Source organism: Hevea brasiliensis, unplaced genomic scaffold (assembly GCF_030052815.1).
Source record: "Hevea brasiliensis isolate MT/VB/25A 57/8 unplaced genomic scaffold, ASM3005281v1 Scaf86, whole genome shotgun sequence".
NCBI classification, from domain to species: domain Eukaryota; kingdom Viridiplantae; phylum Streptophyta; class Magnoliopsida; order Malpighiales; family Euphorbiaceae; genus Hevea; species Hevea brasiliensis.
Window position 1 is genome coordinate 136,015 of NW_026615306.1, and position 19,207 is coordinate 155,221.

General features: G+C 25.8%; 1 pseudogene; it reads right to left on the reverse strand.

Moving 5' to 3' along the window:
- Positions 1 to 1,232: 1,232 nt before the first annotated feature.
- Positions 1,233 to 9,120, reverse strand: LOC131177774 (putative leucine-rich repeat receptor-like protein kinase At2g19210; annotated as a pseudogene).
- Between the last annotated feature and the right edge of the window lie 10,087 nt (positions 9,121 to 19,207).

Below are 19,207 nucleotides of genomic sequence, written 5' to 3' on the forward strand. Positions count from 1 at the left end.
AATAATTTTTAAAAATGAATAAAATAAATTTTATTTATAATTATTGCTTGTCTATAATATATATAAATATATGAAGGAGATATTAGCATTATCCAAAATGCCTTAATTATTTATATTATTTACAATTATCTTATTTTTTTATTATTTATATTAATTTTAATTTTTACATAAATTTAAAATTTTTAGTACTAGTTATATTTAACTTTCACTTAATTTCTATTATTTATAAAAGATATTAATTAATATATATATTAAATAAAAATATAATTTTAATGGAATTGTAAAAAAATAAAATCATAGGAATTGTATTTTTCATAATTTTTATTTTAATTAGTTATACATCGCTTTCCTAAGCCTACTAGCAGAGTAATGCATACAGGAGCCAAGAAAAAGAAAACAGAAATCAAGTCCCTCTATCATCACTAAAAACAAAACTTACATGCCAGAATTAAGAGATGAAAACAATTAAAGAGGAACAAAAGTATTAGTAATGGCAAAATTAAGAGATGAAATCATAATTTATTCTAAGTTTTATGTCTCGTTGGATTTATTTGACTGATAAAATGTACTGAAAAATATGGATGGAGAAAATAAAGTGTTTGATACAATTAATTTTTAAAGATTTAATATATTTTCAAAACAAAAAGACTAAAATATTAGTAATAAAATATGACGATTAAAAAGTAATTCACCTTTAAAATAACTAGACACTTATGAGACAATCCAGACTTGAGCAGTGCCACAAGAGGAAGAGAACCCAAATGCTACTACATAGCCAGTGGTAAACTCCATATTTTATTATCTATACATAGAAAACGATTCATCGTTACATATTTTATGCGTTTAAAGAAAATAAAATTTATTATAAAATTAATTTATTTTAAAATATATTTTTCGATATAGAAGGAAATTTTGTAAAATTTCAAAAAATATATATCGATCTTGGCAATAATCATTAGGGATGGTAGTGAACAGGGAATTTTTTTTTGTTTTTTTAAAAAAGGGAACTATATGGTGCTGAGCTTGATAATGTGCAAGGCTAAGGAGAACACATCTTGATTCATTAATTTTGAAACTCAAACTCAATTGGAGGCTCGTCTTTGTATGGGGTGTAATGAAGCATCTTAATAGAACTAACACATTTCTTTGACAAATGGGTGCTTTCCACTTTCCAGCCTAGCTAGCTAGTGGCACAGCAAATGCAGTTATGGCTCTACCGCTTACCAGTACTCTGAAAAACAAAGTCACTATATAGTATTTTGAAATGATAATTATACATCTCCAAGAAACTTCAGAAACAAATTATAGATGCAGCTTAATACGTTAATCTAGAAGTGAAAGGTACAGAGAAATTTCAAGCCCGTACATAAGAGATCTATACTTCGGTGATTACCTTGGACTAGGAGCCATATCAGTATCAATATCCAGATAACTCATTCGAAGCGAATTGTTTAATCTTACCGCCCTAGCTTCCATTGTTTGGGATTCTTCAACGGCCATTACTATAGCTAAGCACTCCTGTAATTCAGCCAGTACATGACTCATGTCCGGCCTCTGTATTGCAGTGTTTGATACACAAGCAAAGGCAATCTCCACAACTTTCCAAGCAGAATTGGCATCGAATTCTCCTCGCAATCTAGGATCAACAATGGACTGAATATCACCCCTCTCAATTATAGGTCTAATCCACTGATGTATGCCAATGAAGTATCCATCGATGTTTCTTACTATTGCAGGTTGACCAGTTATTAGCTCAAGTAGAATAATCCCAAAGCTATAAATATCACTTTTTTTACTAAAGTTTCCTGATGCTTGAGCCCTGTTGTAGAAAGCAAATAATTAGTCCAATCGAACTTTCACCAAAAGCAAATTAGACAAGAATAGCGCAAATGCAAAACCACTTGACAACCCTCATATAGAGAAACATAAAATATTCCTAGTAGCACTAAACCAAGGAGGTCTAGTTGAGCTTTAACACTTACTCAGGATCGAGGTAACCAAATGTGCCAGCAGGACAAGTTGATACATGTGAACCACTTTCTCTGGTGAAAGCTCTAGATAATCCAAAATCAGCGATCTTTGCTTGCAATTTTTCATTCAATAAGATGTTGGAAGTCTTCAAATCCCTATGGATAATCGGTGGTTTGCAACCATTATGTAGATACTCCAGTCCTGCAACGCCAGTTAGCAATGGATGAGAATGATGAATGGGCAGCTAGAAGTAAAGAAAAACAGAAATGGTTTCGCTCGAGAACCATAAGCTGCATCTACTGCTATTTGAAATCTCTCTTTCCAAGTGAGAATATTTCCACTTGTATCTGCAACCAAAATACACCAGCCTATCATTTTCAGGAGGTGTCTTGAGGAAATTCGAAAAAAGGATATCTATCTATATAAGAAATCTAGAAAAATCAACAAATCAAGTGTATATTTTTTTTTATAAGCAACCAATCAAGTGATTAACGGAATTCTTCAACAGGTCGTGATAGATACCTGATAAATGCTCTCGCAAGTTTCCATTAACCATGTACTCGTATACTAATGCCAAGTTATGACTATCATTACAATATCCAATTAGTGAAACCAAATTCCTATGATGAACAATAACCAATAGCTGCACCTGCATTTGAATTTTAAAAAAAAAAATCACTATTAATTAATCAGTGTATATCTATCCATCTATCTATCAATCTATCTATCTATCTTGTAATAATGACAAAAGGGCACAAATAATTGATTAAATTGAGTTGTAACTGCGGCTGTAGTAGTTTCAAATCTAACCTCTGCTTGAAATTCCTTGTAGCCTTGCTTTGATGATTGGGATAACAGCTTAATTGCAACCTGATTGCCATCTTTTAGAGTTCCGAAGTAAACTTTTCCAAAGCCCCCTCCTCCAATGGTGGTATTAAAGTTATCAGTAATACTAACAATCTCTGAGTAACTAAAGGTCTGATTCTTTGGCTTTTGTGTTTCTGCTATTGCTGTGTAAGTACAATAAACAGAGTATGAAATATATAGATAGAGAGATAAAGAAAATGATATATGCAAATGGAGGGAAAAAAGATTACCTTTCTGTCTTCTATATCTCCAAGAGATAGCTATCATGCATAGGAGTAGAAGCATCAAGATTGATATAATTGATGCCACAACTGGAAGAAGAAAATGCTTCTTTTTCTCACATGAATCCGACTGGCATAAATTTGGGTTTTTGTCGAAGCTAGCATTAAGTATGACGTCATCAATTCATCATATAACAGATATTAAATAATCTCTGTATTTTCAATATCATTATTTTTTTTATTGGTTCATTTAATGGCTGGGAAAATATGAAAATAAAATGATGGACAAGAGAAGATGATCAAACCTTAACTGCAATGTTCCATTATTAGACTTTGCTATAAGTGATTGTGGAATGGATCCAGTGAACTTGTTCCCAATTAAATTTCTGAAAAGAATGCATACTAAATCACTTGTGTATAATTCATCAAAAAAAAAAAATCATGTATTTTATGCTAAGTTTCTTCTCACAGAGTTTTTAAATTTGGCAGTTGTGCTAAAAATTCTGGCACCGGCCCTGTCAATTCATTGTAAGATAAATCCCTGAAAGAGGAGATGCCATTATAATGTCAGTTATATATTTATTTGGTGAAGGCAGGATATTAGTTCTCTACTTGGAGATTTAACCATACTTGGGCATGATTCAACAATTTTTTTTTTCTTTTTTTTGGGGAAAACTTACAGCAAAGTTAAGTTCAACAGTTCAGAAAAAAAATTGGGGAGAATTCCAGTCAATTCATTGTATGATAAATCCCTGAAAAGACAACAAAAAGATTAACATATATTATATATTATACTATGATAGAGCAAGATATGTGAAAGCTCCTTCCCTGTAACAAGGGTGCCCTGTTTCTGCCCCCTATGGGAGAATGTCTTACGCAGAGGATATGTTCAAAAGAACAGTTAAAAACTTAGTCAACAATACTTACAAGTACTGAATTGCCTTGAGGGCGGAGAGTGGCGAAGCTATCTCCCCAGTCAATTTCCTTGAACTGAGGTCCCTGTTCACAGTTCATAGAGTAAGCTAGAGTGATATGTTGGCATCAAATCATAATCTAGATAATGATGTGCAGTTTAAAGAAAAGACATTACTCTTATGAATATTTTGTTAACAACTAAGAAATTTAAATGAGCGCTACTCACAGAGAGATGATCCTTGGAAGATTGTTGTCATAACTACAATTCAAACCATTCCATAAAAGATCTCTCGGCACACAGGGGTCTCCTTGCAATTCATCTCCATTTATGTTGTATGATTGCATGACGGCCATGATTGCATCAACTATGATTGTTCCAGAAAAATATAGTTTATGTTGAGCATTCTAATTATCAATTATTGCTACTGATATAACAGTTACTACAAATGTTAAAAAAAAAAAAATACCATCTACTTGGTCTGTTGGAGAACGAGGAAGCTTAACTACACTGAGAATCTCAAAGGCATTGAGAATGGGTGGAAGGTCGGAGTTGCTTGTTGGATTGATAGTGAAGTTAATCTCTCCTTCATTTGGTGATTTAAGAGGTATAGTCTGTGGCTTCAAGTATTCCAGGCTAATGGGTCCATAGTTGAGATCATTCAGAGTAATTGTGAATTCTCTTCGTTGATCTTGTGGAATCTCTACAATTTCAGCAAAGTGAAAGTAGACATAAAAATCACATGATGGGGAACAGATGAAGCTATAGTTGTATCTCAATGAGTTAAGGCCTTTTTGGGGCTGGGCTGCAGTTTTTAAAACTTCAATGGGTAGTTTATATGAATCATCAATTTCCTGGACTTGTATATCTGATGTGGCATTGACCCAAGTCGTATTTGCTAAACCATAAGTTCTCCAGATGCGCTGAAAGACATCATCCTTGTACCTGAATATCAAAGATAAGCCAACACCCATTTTTATTTATGCCAACGCAATTAAACAATATATATATACACACACACTATTGATATACCTATTAAAGTTTTTTTCCAAATAGTTCCTATGGAAATTTAAACTTGAAATATAATAGTTTTAGAGACGATTTTAATGTCATTAATTAAAATTCATTGATAACTTCTAATGCCTATTTAGTACTTAGAAAATTATATTATGTTCTTAGTATAATGTGTATTCATTCAAAAATGTGTATTATGGTTTGTAATTAATTATTATTATTATTATTATTATTATTACAATTAGATCATAAATTTAAATAAATTAAAAATAATTTTTTAAATAAAAACAATAATAATTTAAAACATATTAAAAGTGATAAGACGCACAAGCACGCACTTGCCAAAAAAAACTAATATACACTAATTGCAACAATAGTATATGTACAGAGTAAAATGCACATCTATTTACCTGAAATTCAAGTCGGTAGGATAGCTCAGTTGATAGCTTCGAGCAACATGTAATGATCCAAACTCACTTCTATAAATGGAATCATTCACAGGGTGTAATTCCAATGCTGAAATGAAAGGTACGCCAACGTTTGTGTTCACAAGACACAAATGAATAGTATCAGTTGAAGAAAAATGAAACAAGTTGTATGTTGTCCAAAGAGAACCAGCTAGACCTTCCACCGTTATCCAATAGTTAACCCCTATATACAAATCAAACTTTGGAGGCTGATTCTTGCCATCATAATTTCCATAACAAAAGAGAGTATTGATGAAGTAATTATGGTTTTTTCCCTATTTAGGTCGCAGAGTGTAGCAATTTTTTCTTCCCGTTGGAAAACTTCTTAAATTCTTACACAGCCATTCTGTAAAAGCTTCGAATTGAGTGGACTCGAGTTCTGCATTATGATTTTCCCCGGTGCTTATGAAATCTCTATCTGATTTGTAAAGCAATCCTACATTGTCATCCACATAATCATCATTCACCCCGCAATCGATGCTTATGGAGCCTTTAAATTGGACATAAAGATAAGAAAAGAGTTAGTTATGCTAAATAACATATATAAGAGTTAGTTTATAGGAAAATAAATGCAAGTACCAATAGGTCCTAAAAACTTTTGTGGCTTTCAAAATTTTTTTGAAGCTACACAAAATGCATAGAATTTAGAACTTAATTATTGTTTCTAATTCAAAGATATAAAATGTATGGTAAAGCTCATATATAAAATCAATCAAATTCATATATTGATGCCTGATAAATAGACAAAAAAATAAAATAAACCCATGATTCTAGAAGTCTTTATGCTTTCCTCTATTTTTCCATTAAGTGCAGCTTATGATTAACTTTCATTGAGGCAAAATGTTTATCTAAACATAATAGCTCAAAACATAAGATATAAAGTAAAATTCACATATAAAATAAATAAAAATCACATATTTATATTTTGAGTATAGATAAATCAAAGTAAGAAATATTCTTCATCAAGATAGATAAATATTAATTTTAATATCATTTTAATTGATTATATAAATAAATATATCTATCAATTTAAAAATTATTTTTTATTCGATTATATTTTTATAAAAATTGTATGCCATATGATTAACATGTAATATTAACTTAATTATAAATTTAAATGTAATATAATTAAAAATATAATAATAAGTTTTAAAAATATAAATAGGCAAAAATATATAAAAATAAAAATAAATTAACAATAAATACAAGTTAACTTATTGAATTTAAATAATTTAAACTCTATTATTTTATTATTATTATTTTTTTAAAGTTTGATTTGCATACCTTATTTTTATTTCCCATAATTTAAAATAATCTTAATTTGCATAATGAAGTTGCACATCTAATATGTGAAAGAAATTTATTTGTAAAATTAGAAAACAGAGTAATTTATTAAATGAATCTTTGTTAGTTAAGTATACTATTATTATAAAATTTTCATTTTTATTATATTGATATCTTGAAATTTTATATTGTCATATTGTTTGATACAAAAAAATTTAAAACCTATTTAATATATTAATTATTTAATATATTTAATAAGTATTTTTATTTTTTGCAATTATAGATTATATTATATATGTTATAAATACATTATTGATTAAAATATAAATATAAATTTAATCAAGAATGTTCTAATTAAAATTATATATATGTTAATTTTCAAATGTTAAATTAAAAATTATAACAAATTTTTTGTGTAATAATTTTTAAAAAATAAATTTATAAAAGAAAAATATAATTTTAGATTATTAATATTTATAAGATTATTTTTATTAGTTCAAAAAGTAATAATACTTATAGGATTATAAATATAGAATTACTATATTAAGAATTATAATATGTTTTTAGTATAAGTGGAATTATTATTATAATAATATTAAAATTTTAAATCATACTAATTATTGTAATATTAAAAAATAAAATTATAAGGTATTTAGTAACGAATATTTCGTTGCTAAAAGTTATTAGTGACAATATAGTATATAGTTGAATTAGCATTATAAAGAGTTTAGATACAAAAGATTAACGATGATAATGTTTAGAAATTAGAAGGTATTTATTGCTAAAATTATTAGCGATGTATCTCTTTGTCGTTAAATAGTATTAGCGATGAATTTATATTATTATATATATATATTGTTATCTTTAATATGTATTATTGGTGACAAATTATTTATCTGTCGCTATAAATACGTTTTTTATACATTTTAATAAATAATAGATAGATTAATAATATTTTTTCTTTATTAATTTCTTGTTTTAGTTAATTATTTCTCATAAGATTTTATATTTAATTGAAGTTAAGTATAAGTAAAATTAAGAATTTTAAATTTATATAATTTTAAAATTAAGAATTTTAAATAATAAAATATAATTATAATTAATTTTAAGAATGAAAAGTAATTTAGGCAAAATCAATGTTTCAACCTTCATATATATATATATATATATATATGAAATTTTTTAATGACAAAATAAAGAAAATATGTTAAAACTTCATATATAAATAAAGTTAACCTTAATGAATTAGAAACAAATAATATAATATTTAGAGACTAAGAAGTTTTACCTTAAAAAATTAATTATTAGAAACAAATAGTATAATATTTAAAGACTAATAAATTTTACTTCAAAAAATTAATGATTAGAAATAAATAATTATATATTTAGAGACTAATAAGTTTTTATATTAAAAAATTAATTATTAAAAACAAATAATATAATAGTTAGATATTAATAAATTTTTGTCTAAAAAAATAGTCATTATGGACAAATAATATAATATTTAGAAACCAATAAATTTTACCTTAAATAAAAATTATTAATAATAAATATCTTATTTGTCTCAAAGTATTTATCTTTAATTTTTTTTTTTTTCATTTGGCTTCTATTAGTATTTAAACCTCAAGACTTCACAAGCATAGAGACTATTACAATACTGCTGTGTTAAAATTCATTGCCAGATAAATAAACTCTTTAGAGTCTGTTTGGTTAACTGGAATGATGGAGTGGGAATGGGAATAAAATATTTATCCCCAAAGTTGGAGTATTTTAGCAAACAGGAATGCTAGGAATGGGAATGAAAAAGCTGAAATAAAAATTAAACTATTCCTGAGTTTTTATTACCTTGGGGGGAATAATAAAAATGAGAATCAATAATTAAGGCGTGATGGATATTTCAAAATCTTATTCCCATTATTTGCATTTCAACCAAACTTATATAGGAATAACATTCCCATTCCCACTCCCACAATGCCATTCCCATTAAGCTATTCTTAATCCCAGTACTTGGTGATAATTATAATTGAAAATAATAATTAATTATTGGATGACACAAAAATTAACAAAGTGGGTTGGATCTGTAACTCTCCGGCCACAACTTACCTTAATAAAATTGTGTCAACTCTCTTATCAGGCCTAGGATATATAAACTCTTTAACATTTTTGTATCCTACTGATCTGGATATGACAGGATTCGTGCTTTACCTGCGTTTCCGGTGGCGAGCTTTCTTCTTCCGGCGGGTTCATTATTTGCTGCAACAGCTACTTTAGAGCTCCCAGATGTAGCGTATATTGGAGTAAAGATTAGCCATAGTATTGAAAACAAAAAGGATATCTGCCAACCATGCATGTTGATGATTCGTTAGCATACAAGTAAAGAAAACTTGGTTGAAATTGGTTGCCTCCAAGTGCTAGCACGTATAGGAATCGTTCTATATATACTACATTCATGTATGGATAATTATGTTTCATACAGCGGTTGGATCTTGGAGATTGAATTATAGCCATTCATTAATGCTGTGTTTAGATTTTTTAGAATTTTATAAGAATTTAATTTAATTAAATTATCACATTATTATTATTATTATTATTATTATTATTATTATTATTATCTAAAAAGTATTAAAACTAATATCTATAGCATTTTTACAATATCTATTTATAGGTGTTAGTCAATTATAAATTTTTAATTTACTATTTTATAAAATAATTAATAATAATTTTATAATCTACAGCCTATCTATAATCGATAATATACAGAAAAGTGGAAAGTATATATATATATATATATATATATATATATATATATATATATATATATATATATATATATATATATATATATATATATATTAATTTAATTGATTATTGAAAATTAATATATTTTAAGAAAAACAAGAATATAAAATTATCAGTTTTAAAGTTTTTATTGCATTATGATACATTTTATTTATCTTATAATTTCTACTCTAAATGGATTATAACAACTTTATTAAAAATAATTTAAAAATCTCTAATTTTCTATGTTTTTTGTAATATTAAAAATTTTAATGCGACTTAAATTTTAATTATAATATTAATAATAATTCTATTACCACTAAATTTCTAAATTTTTGCTAATGTGAATAATATTTAAAAATAAAAATAAAAATAAAAAATTTAGCTGAATCAAAGTAATTTAGAGAAAATCAAGTTAGAGTATAAAAATATTAAATAATTTATAGGCAAATAAATTTTTTATTGAAATTAAAATATATAAATTAATTAATTTAATTTTTAATTAATTAAATAAATAAAATTTAAGTACTAGATAATTATTAACCTTTAGAAAAAATTCACCAAAGTTGACATCGACATTGTTGTGCCCACGATTAATGATAATAATAACAATATTATTATTATTATCATTATCATTATCATTATCCGTCTTTAGTATATGGTTAAGAGAATTAAAATTTGTTAAAAGGAAAAAAAATAACATTTATATATATATTTTAAAATTTTTAATTTTAATTATTCACTTTATTTCACTTGAAATTTTTAAATTTTTTTAACACTCTAAATTTAGTGTTAAAACTAATTTATAATATTTATAATAGTATTCCATATAGCTCACAACCCCTATGAGGTCCGCGGTTGATTTGAAACTTCCATTTCAAGTACAGAACTTATAAGATATTCACTACTTTCAAGTCAATTTTGATTAATTTCTATTAAAATATAGAAAGTTTTTATTTAAATTTGACCCACAATAAATTTAAAAACACAAATACATCATTATACTCCTTACTTTATTTATTTTTTATTTTTTTACTAATTACTATTTTTTATAAAAAAGTCTGCTAAATTTTACATATAAATAAATTTTAATTTAATAATTAACAAATGATGATAATATGTATACGTCTGCTAATTAATTAAATTTTTAACATTATGGACCATTATCACTTTTTATTAACTTATTAAATATTACATATCTTTTTTAAATTAAAATTTTAATCTCATTTTTATTTTAAAAAAATGTAATCCCATTTCCTAATATTATAGGAATAGGGATAATAATTTATTTTATCTTTTATTATATTTAATATTATATAATAGGGGACCAGCAAAAATAATGGTTTCGATTTTTGTTCCTTTAGATTACTAATTTTGTAACGTAGCCGTAACGAAGGCGGTTGAAAACCATGCAACATCGCGGCCATAAGAAACTTTCAAAGTCCCCTCCTCCTAATAAAAGACCAATTACTCTGTTGTGACTTGTGAGTATGACTTAAACCCATTCATATTAAAAAAATTTTAATAACTAACTAATATTGCATTGATATAATATTGGTATATAAATTAAAATTCATTTGATCATAAAACAAAGTCACCTTAAAATTAGTTTAGGAAAGATAATAATGATTAACATAAATTTAATAATCAAATAGTTAAATAATTCAACATAATTAAAATGAAAATATAATAGAAAATAAAATAAAAAAATATTTCGAATTCATATATAAACACTTAAGTAAATAAAAATTAAAATAAATAATAAAAATTCAAAATATTACATAATAAAATAAAATATTTAAATAAAAATTTAAAAGGGATTAAAAGAAAAAAATGGTGTAGCATGTACAAAGATTACAAGATATATCATATGAAAATTAAAAAGAAAGTATTTGTTTTTCGTAATAAAATAAGAAAAATTTTAAAAAATAAAGTGTAAAATAGAAATTAAAAAATTTTAAAGAAAAAGAGAGATTAGAGGTAAATTGTACAGTAAATTTTTTTCTTTTTTTTATAGTATAAATATATAATGGATAAAAAGGTATTTTTACTATTTTTACGTTTAGTAAAAGTGCACTCTTTTTTAATATATTAATATAGTATAATATGAAATAAAATTATTATTTTTTTAAAATATTGAAGTATATATAGAAGAGAAGCTTTTAATTGAAAATAAATTTGACATAATTTTTAACAACAACAATTTAATTTTCCTTTTGGTAAGCACCAACAATTCAATTTTTGATGAATATAAAAGAAGGTATTTTTTTATTTATTTATCTTGAAAAAAATATAAAATATATTAGATAGAATTTTTATTTGGTCATGTGCGTCAGTGCGTGTACTGCAGAAGCAGAAGTTATGCTTCGTCGCAAGAAAATCCAGATGCTTCTTTTAATTCTTTAGTTTTTAAGGGCAAAAGTTTACTTTTACTATTGTTAAAAATAGTAAAAGTGTAAATTTAATTTGGACTTCATTTATTTTATAAAAAATAATTTATATATAAATTTTTTTTTAAAAATATTTTTATAGATAATTTTTTTGTTATTTAATTATAATATTAAATTAATATTATATATATATATATATTTTAACAATATAATAAAAGTTTAAAAAAATATTTTCTTAAAAATTAATTTAATTTTTTTTATTGATAAAATATTTTTTATTAATTTATTTTTTTAAATATCTCGAAAATATTTTTTAAAAAATATTTTTTTTGTAAAATAAATGAAACCTTAATATGGAATAATATTGAATGGATACTTGTGTTCCATATGGCCATTGGATCTTGGAGATTGAATTATAGCCATTTATTTAAGAAACTGAAAACAACTGTTATGATTGTAACATGAGGAAGACAAACAATGAGAGTGAATTGCATGACTTACTGTATCGTAAGGAATGGGCCGGTGGACATAAGTTAAGGATTTTTTTTTTATAAATATCATCCATTATAGATATATAATTTATATATTTTATATTTTAAATTTATTATAAATTTATCTAAATAAAAATTTCTTGTTGAGTTAATTTCTATAAATTCTTGACCTTTATGATAGAGTAATTCATGTTATTATGAGGAGAGAACTTTAAAAGTTCATATCACTGCCACGTTGCATGGTTTTCGATAATTGAAGTCTTGGTTACGACTACTTTACAAATTTAGTAATTTAAGGGGACAAAAAATAGAAGACCATTATTTTTGCTGGTCCCCTAGTATACAATATTAAGCAGAGGCAAGTATACAATATGAATTACTAAAAAAATTATTAAATTTAACATTTATAAACTATAAATTTAAATTTTATTTATAAAATTATCAAAATAAATTTTATGTAAATTTATTATAAAATTTTAAATTTGAATATGAGGAAGGTATCTAATATCTGGTAGCGCGCTTACTATCTGACCTTTGGTAATGTGAGGTATCATCACTCTGGTGTACTGTACCATAAATTTTTAATTTAATGAATTTCTTATATATATATATGTTTTATGAAGTTATTTTTATTAATGATTTGATAGCATGAGCATGATTTTATTGAATAGAAAATTTATTGTAAAATTAATCAAGCGTCTGCCTATTCCTATTCCGTTTTTTGCTATAATTATCATTCACTGAGCATTAGCTCAAACAACGTTTTCTCTGTCTGTTATCTGTTTCAGATCAGTAGAATTCTGCAGCTGATTCAAATATTTAGTCTATTTTCTGGAGAGGGACAATCTTTGATTTGTTCTCATGGTATGCCCGAATTCATGTTTCCTATGGCTAATAATTAGTTTAGTTTATTGAACAGTTTAAGTTTTTATTTAAAATCTATAGAGACTCCGCAGTTTACTTATAGGATATTTATATTGTTTATTCAGTGTTTTATTTATTTAGATTTTATCTTTTTTTTTTTTTGGTTAGCAAGTGACAATATATTTTTTTCAAGATACTCTGATAAGGCTTGCATGATTTAAGGACACTTAAATTATGTGCCGGTCGCGACACATAATTTTGGGTCATGACAGAAGGAGAGGTAAGCACTAAAGCTTATTGAAGTTATGAGATATCAAGTCAAGCGCAGTGGAGGCATAGTGAGTACTAAATATGTCAGAAAAAGATTGAAGAGTGATTTGAGGTACAAGTTTCGCTATGAAATGACGATAATAGCTAGGACACTACAGCAGACAAAAAGCTATGCAGATCCTAGGCAAAAGGATTTAGAGTTTGCAGTGGGCGATTATGTACTCTTGAAGGTCTCTCCGATGAAGGGAGTTATGAGATTTGGGAAGAAGGGCAAGCTCGCATCCCGATACATAGGGCCTTTTGAGAGTACTGATAGAGTTGGAGCAGAGGCCTATCGGTTAGAGTTACCACCAAGCTTTTCTTACGTCTACCCAGTGTTCCACATTTTCATGCTTAAGAAGTACATACCTGATTCTTCTCATGGCTTCCGATTTTTGTTCCCTTAGATTACTAATTTTGTAACGTAACCGTAACAAAGACGGTTGAAAACTATGCAACATCGCGGCCATAAGAAACTTTCAAAGTCCCCTCCTCCTAATAAAAGACCAATTACTCTGTTGTGACTTGTGAGTATGACTTAAACCCATTCATATTAAAAAAATTTTAATAACTAACTAATATTGCATTGATATAATATTGGTATATAAATTAAAATTCATTTGATCATAAAACAAAGTCACCTTAAAATTAGTTTAGGAAAGATAATAATGATTAACATAAATTTAATAATCAAATAATTAAATAATTCAACATAATTAAAATGAAAATATAATAGAAAATAAAATAAAAAAATATTTCGAATTCATATATAAACACTTAAGTAATTAAAAATTAAAATAAATAATAAAAATTCAAAATATTACATAATAAAATAAAATATTTAAATAAAAATTTAAAAGGGATTAAAAGAAAAAAAATGGTATAGCATGTACAAAGATTACAAGATATATCATATGAAAATTAAAAAGAAAGTATTTGTTTTTCGTAATAAAATAAGAAAAATTTTAAAAAATAAAGTGTAAAATAGAAATTAAAAAATTTTAAAGAAAAAGAGAGATTAGAGGTAAATTGTACAGTAATTTTTTTTTATAGTATAAATATATAATGGATAAAAAGGTATTTTTACTATTTTTACGTTTAGTAAAAGTGCACTCTTTTTTAATATATTAATATAGTATAATATGAAATAAAATTATTATTTTTTTAAAATATTGAAGTATATATAGAAGAGAAGCTTTTAATTGAAAATAAATTTGACATAATTTTTAACAACAACAATTTAATTTTCCTTTTGGTAAGCACCAACAATTCAATTTTTGATGAATATAAAAGAAGGTATTTTTTTATTTATTTATCTTGAAAAAAATATAAAATATATTAGATAGAATTTTTATTTGGTCATGTGCGTCAGTGCGTGTACTGCAGAAGCAGAAGTTATGCTTCGTCGCAAGAAAATCTATATGCTTCTTTTAATTCTTTAGTTTTTAAGGGCAAAAGTTTACTTTTACTATTGTTGTATACAATATTAAGCAGTGGCAAGTTGTATTGGGTTCATTGCAGGTCTAATCTATTTAAATCTAATTTTTTTCGTTGCAATTTTATTATAAATTAAAAATTTATGTAAATTACTCTTATTTAAATTAGTTGAATACTTAATTAACTATTTAAATTAATAATATATATGATAAAGTATGAATCAAAATATCATTACAATGTTTGAAAGTGAAGGATGATGGTTTAAATTCGTAATTATATTCCTAATTTTCATTGTCTTGAAAAGTCAAGCAGAATGTTTAAATTATATTAGATAATTTGTATTGATTTTGTTATTTCACTATATAAATAATTTAAATATTCTGCTTGACTTTTCAGGACAATGCAAGTTAGGAATAAAATTAGGGGCTTAATTGTTAAAAAAATAAAGTCTTAAGGACTTTTGATTATTCTTGCTTGAATTAATGATAAGTTAATTGAAATTTTAATTGTGAGAACTAACTTATCAGTTTATTAAAATGTTAGGAGCTAAATTACTCGGTTTTAAAATTATAAGGATTAAATTGTAAGTTTAACAAAATTTAAGAGGCTAAACTATAGGTTATCCAAATTTATATATTATTTTATTACTATATCACATAATATTATTATATTATTATTGTATTATGATTATATATATATATATTATATTTTATTATTATATATAATTTTATTGTATTTTATTATTATTTATTTACTTATGGGATGCAACTTATATTAATATCCTAATTAGTATGTCCCATCTATTGCACACTATTCATAATAGTATTAACTGTAGTATTATTTCATAAAAAAAAAAGTATTATCATGTATGCCATGCATGTCATTCAAATTTGTTTAATCTTTTCAATGATAGTTGGATTAAATTTCAAGTTCAAGATTTATAGAATTTAAATCAGCTTAAAAAATTAGAAAAAAGAATTAAAGGAAATCAATGTGAAAAAAAATCTAAAAATTAAAGAATATCTATTCAATTTATCTATAATATAATTTATACGAAATTACGAATATATAGAGGAACTTATGAATTACTAAAAAAATTATTAAATTTAACATTTATAAACTATAAATTTAATTTTTATTTATAAAATTATCAAAATAAATTAAATGTAAATTTATTATAAAATTTTAAATTTAAAAATGAGGATTAAATAGCTGAAATTTTAAATTTGCTATGAATTTATATGTTGGAGTATTGACGTTCATTTTCCACAAGTTCATGAATCGTTTTAAATAATAAAATGATGAGTAAAGTATCATTGTTACAAGAAACTGTGTTTAAGTATTAAACTTTGATTACTTTGATTATTTAAATTAATAGCAATTTATAAGAGAACTAAATTAACTAAATGTAATAATTTATATAGAAAATAAAGAAAATAGGTAATAGGCAAAGTAAATAAAACATAAACTAAGCAAACTTGTAACATTCTTCACCCGTCTACAGTGTAGCCGAGCAAGACATGCCACACAGTGTACCGAAATACCTTATTTTATCCTATTTCACTTTAGTTCTTGATTTATTTATTCAAAAATCTTTAAGTAAGGTTTAGACCATTTTTGCTGTTTATTAAAATCTGATTTAATTTGAAATTCTAAAAATTTTACCAAAAATCCAGAGAGTGTCAAGCAAATATTGAAAATACGCTTCTTTTAACTCAGAAAAGAACAATTCTCATATATTTTTATACTCAATCTCAACAGTTTCAACACAATTCTCAAAGTTTCAAAACTCAATTTCATATATTCATAATATTCTTAGCTCAATTTCATTCATGTTCACCATGATCAAATAATTTCAAATGTCATCTCACATTTGATTTCATACATTTTCATGTTGCTCAACTTATCTATCAGAATTCTTAAATTTCATTAATTTACATAATTTACAAACTAATTACATAAGTTCATCATGTACATGATATACAAATTAATTACAATTTCTTAATTTACATTACAACATAAGACACAATTATAATGTATCAAATACATAATATGATTAATGTGAGCCCTATCTATATGTATTGTTGAAGAGGTGACAACCTTGAATACTTCTGACACTTCTGCAGATCTAGACTCCAAAAATCCCAGTCAAATGTTCATTAGGTTTTATCTTCAATACCTGTGCGAGGAAACAAATCCATCGCGCTAAGCATTGCTGCTTAGTAGTGCAATAATATAACAAAGAAGTAATATACAAATAAAGGTAGAAATAAAACATAATTCGGATAATTAGGATTTATAATTAATTTAATTTCGTTTGAAATTTCTAATATTTTTAATTGCTAATATTCTTAACTTATTTCAATAAATTTCACTACCCAAATAATCTATGACAGGCTGACTAAACTGGATAAGCGGGTCCTAAGTATTGGACACTGCAGTGTCTTGGGTCATCATACCATGGGACGTGTAAGCTCAGAACGTCAACTACGCATGCAATCAGTATGGCTAAAAAGCCATGATAACAGATAAACAGATAATCGGGCATACAAGCCATAAATGTGGGCATAAAGTCATAAATACAGGTATAAAACCTTACGCAGTACTGCTCAAATAATACCCTATTGGCATGCCAATCTATCCAATCTGACACACGTGTCTAGGCAATACATGGGCACATAAGTACCATTAAACATTAATATGTATTAAAATATTATTATTTAATCATAAGTTCAATTACAATTTATAACAATTGATTTTGTTCCTAGTGGGAACATAAATTCCTAAATCACAATTCACATCAGTTGTTCTGAAGTACCATTGTACTTAAATTTTTTTTTTCTTTTTTCTGATTATGAGAACTAATGTCCCTTGAGTTCTATTTCTTAGCTTTCCAGAACTATATGACACATCTCAATTGAAGTTTTCTAGTGAGATATATCATTAAAAGACTAAGCTGGAGTCAATAGTCACTTATGAAATTTCCAGATTTTGTGCATCAACTTGATCAAGCTAATTGACCTATTTCTCTTGGTTTCTGAGTTTTGGTCCAAATACCAATTTTGTAGATTTATGTCTTATTGAAATTTTAGCACTGATTTCATGTTATTTGGAGTTCTATAGACCAAGATATGGTATTTTTATCAAAGCTAGACAGGTTGCATATGCATAGCAAAATCTAGGCAGTTTTTGTACTTGATAGTTTTGGTAACCCAACTTGGGCATGCAATTTGACTTGGTTAATAGCATTTCTGAGCTTTGTGATCTTCACAAAAGTTGTAACTCTATGTCTAAGCTTTCCAATGGTATAAATTTCAGGTCATTTGGACCTGTCTACGGTGAGTTATGGCCAATTTAATGAACATTGTTCATTTGGTCAAAATTTTGGATTCACATTTTGGTAATCCGAATTAGGGCAAACTTTTGTTCACTTTTTAGGTAGAATTTGGACATAGTTTCTACATGAAAGTTGAATGATTTTGGGTCTAGTTTCATCTCCAATTGGCCTAATACCAATTGGAGCCACACGATTTTGGTTATGGCTCAACAATTACTCAACCTGCAAGGAAATTATGCTCCCAATATTCATTTCTCCATCTCCCAAACTACAATTGTGGCATTCATGGCACTTCTAATATCACCAATTCATTTCAACACAATTAAATTCTAGCAACACTAATCAAGTCTCAATTTACTAATTCAGAATCCTAATTTAAATGGTCAAAGTCAATAATTCACATTCAATCAAATTTCTATCACATGTAACTTCAACCCTCAACCTATAATTCATTCATCAACCTCACAATTCACCTTTTACATACATAAAATTATCAATCTCTCATGCTTTCAAGGCTGCCAAAATGAGGCAATTACACAAGTCTCATCAAACAATTTCAAAATCGTAATTCAACTTATCAACTTCAACATACACATGAAATAAATTTGCTAATACATGTAATTACCTTAATCCACATCACAACCCATCACTTACACGTAAGAATTCATCAATTTGCCTTACTTACCAAGGCTGCTGAAATCAATGGTTCCCAAATACTCATCAATTTCTTCAAATTTATTAACATATCAACTCATTACAACCTTAATTCAAAGTTTAATTAAGAGAGGAAGAGGAAATTGGCACTAACCTTCAACCAAGAATTTCCAAACCTTTTTAAAACTTCACCAAATCCTATTGTTCTTG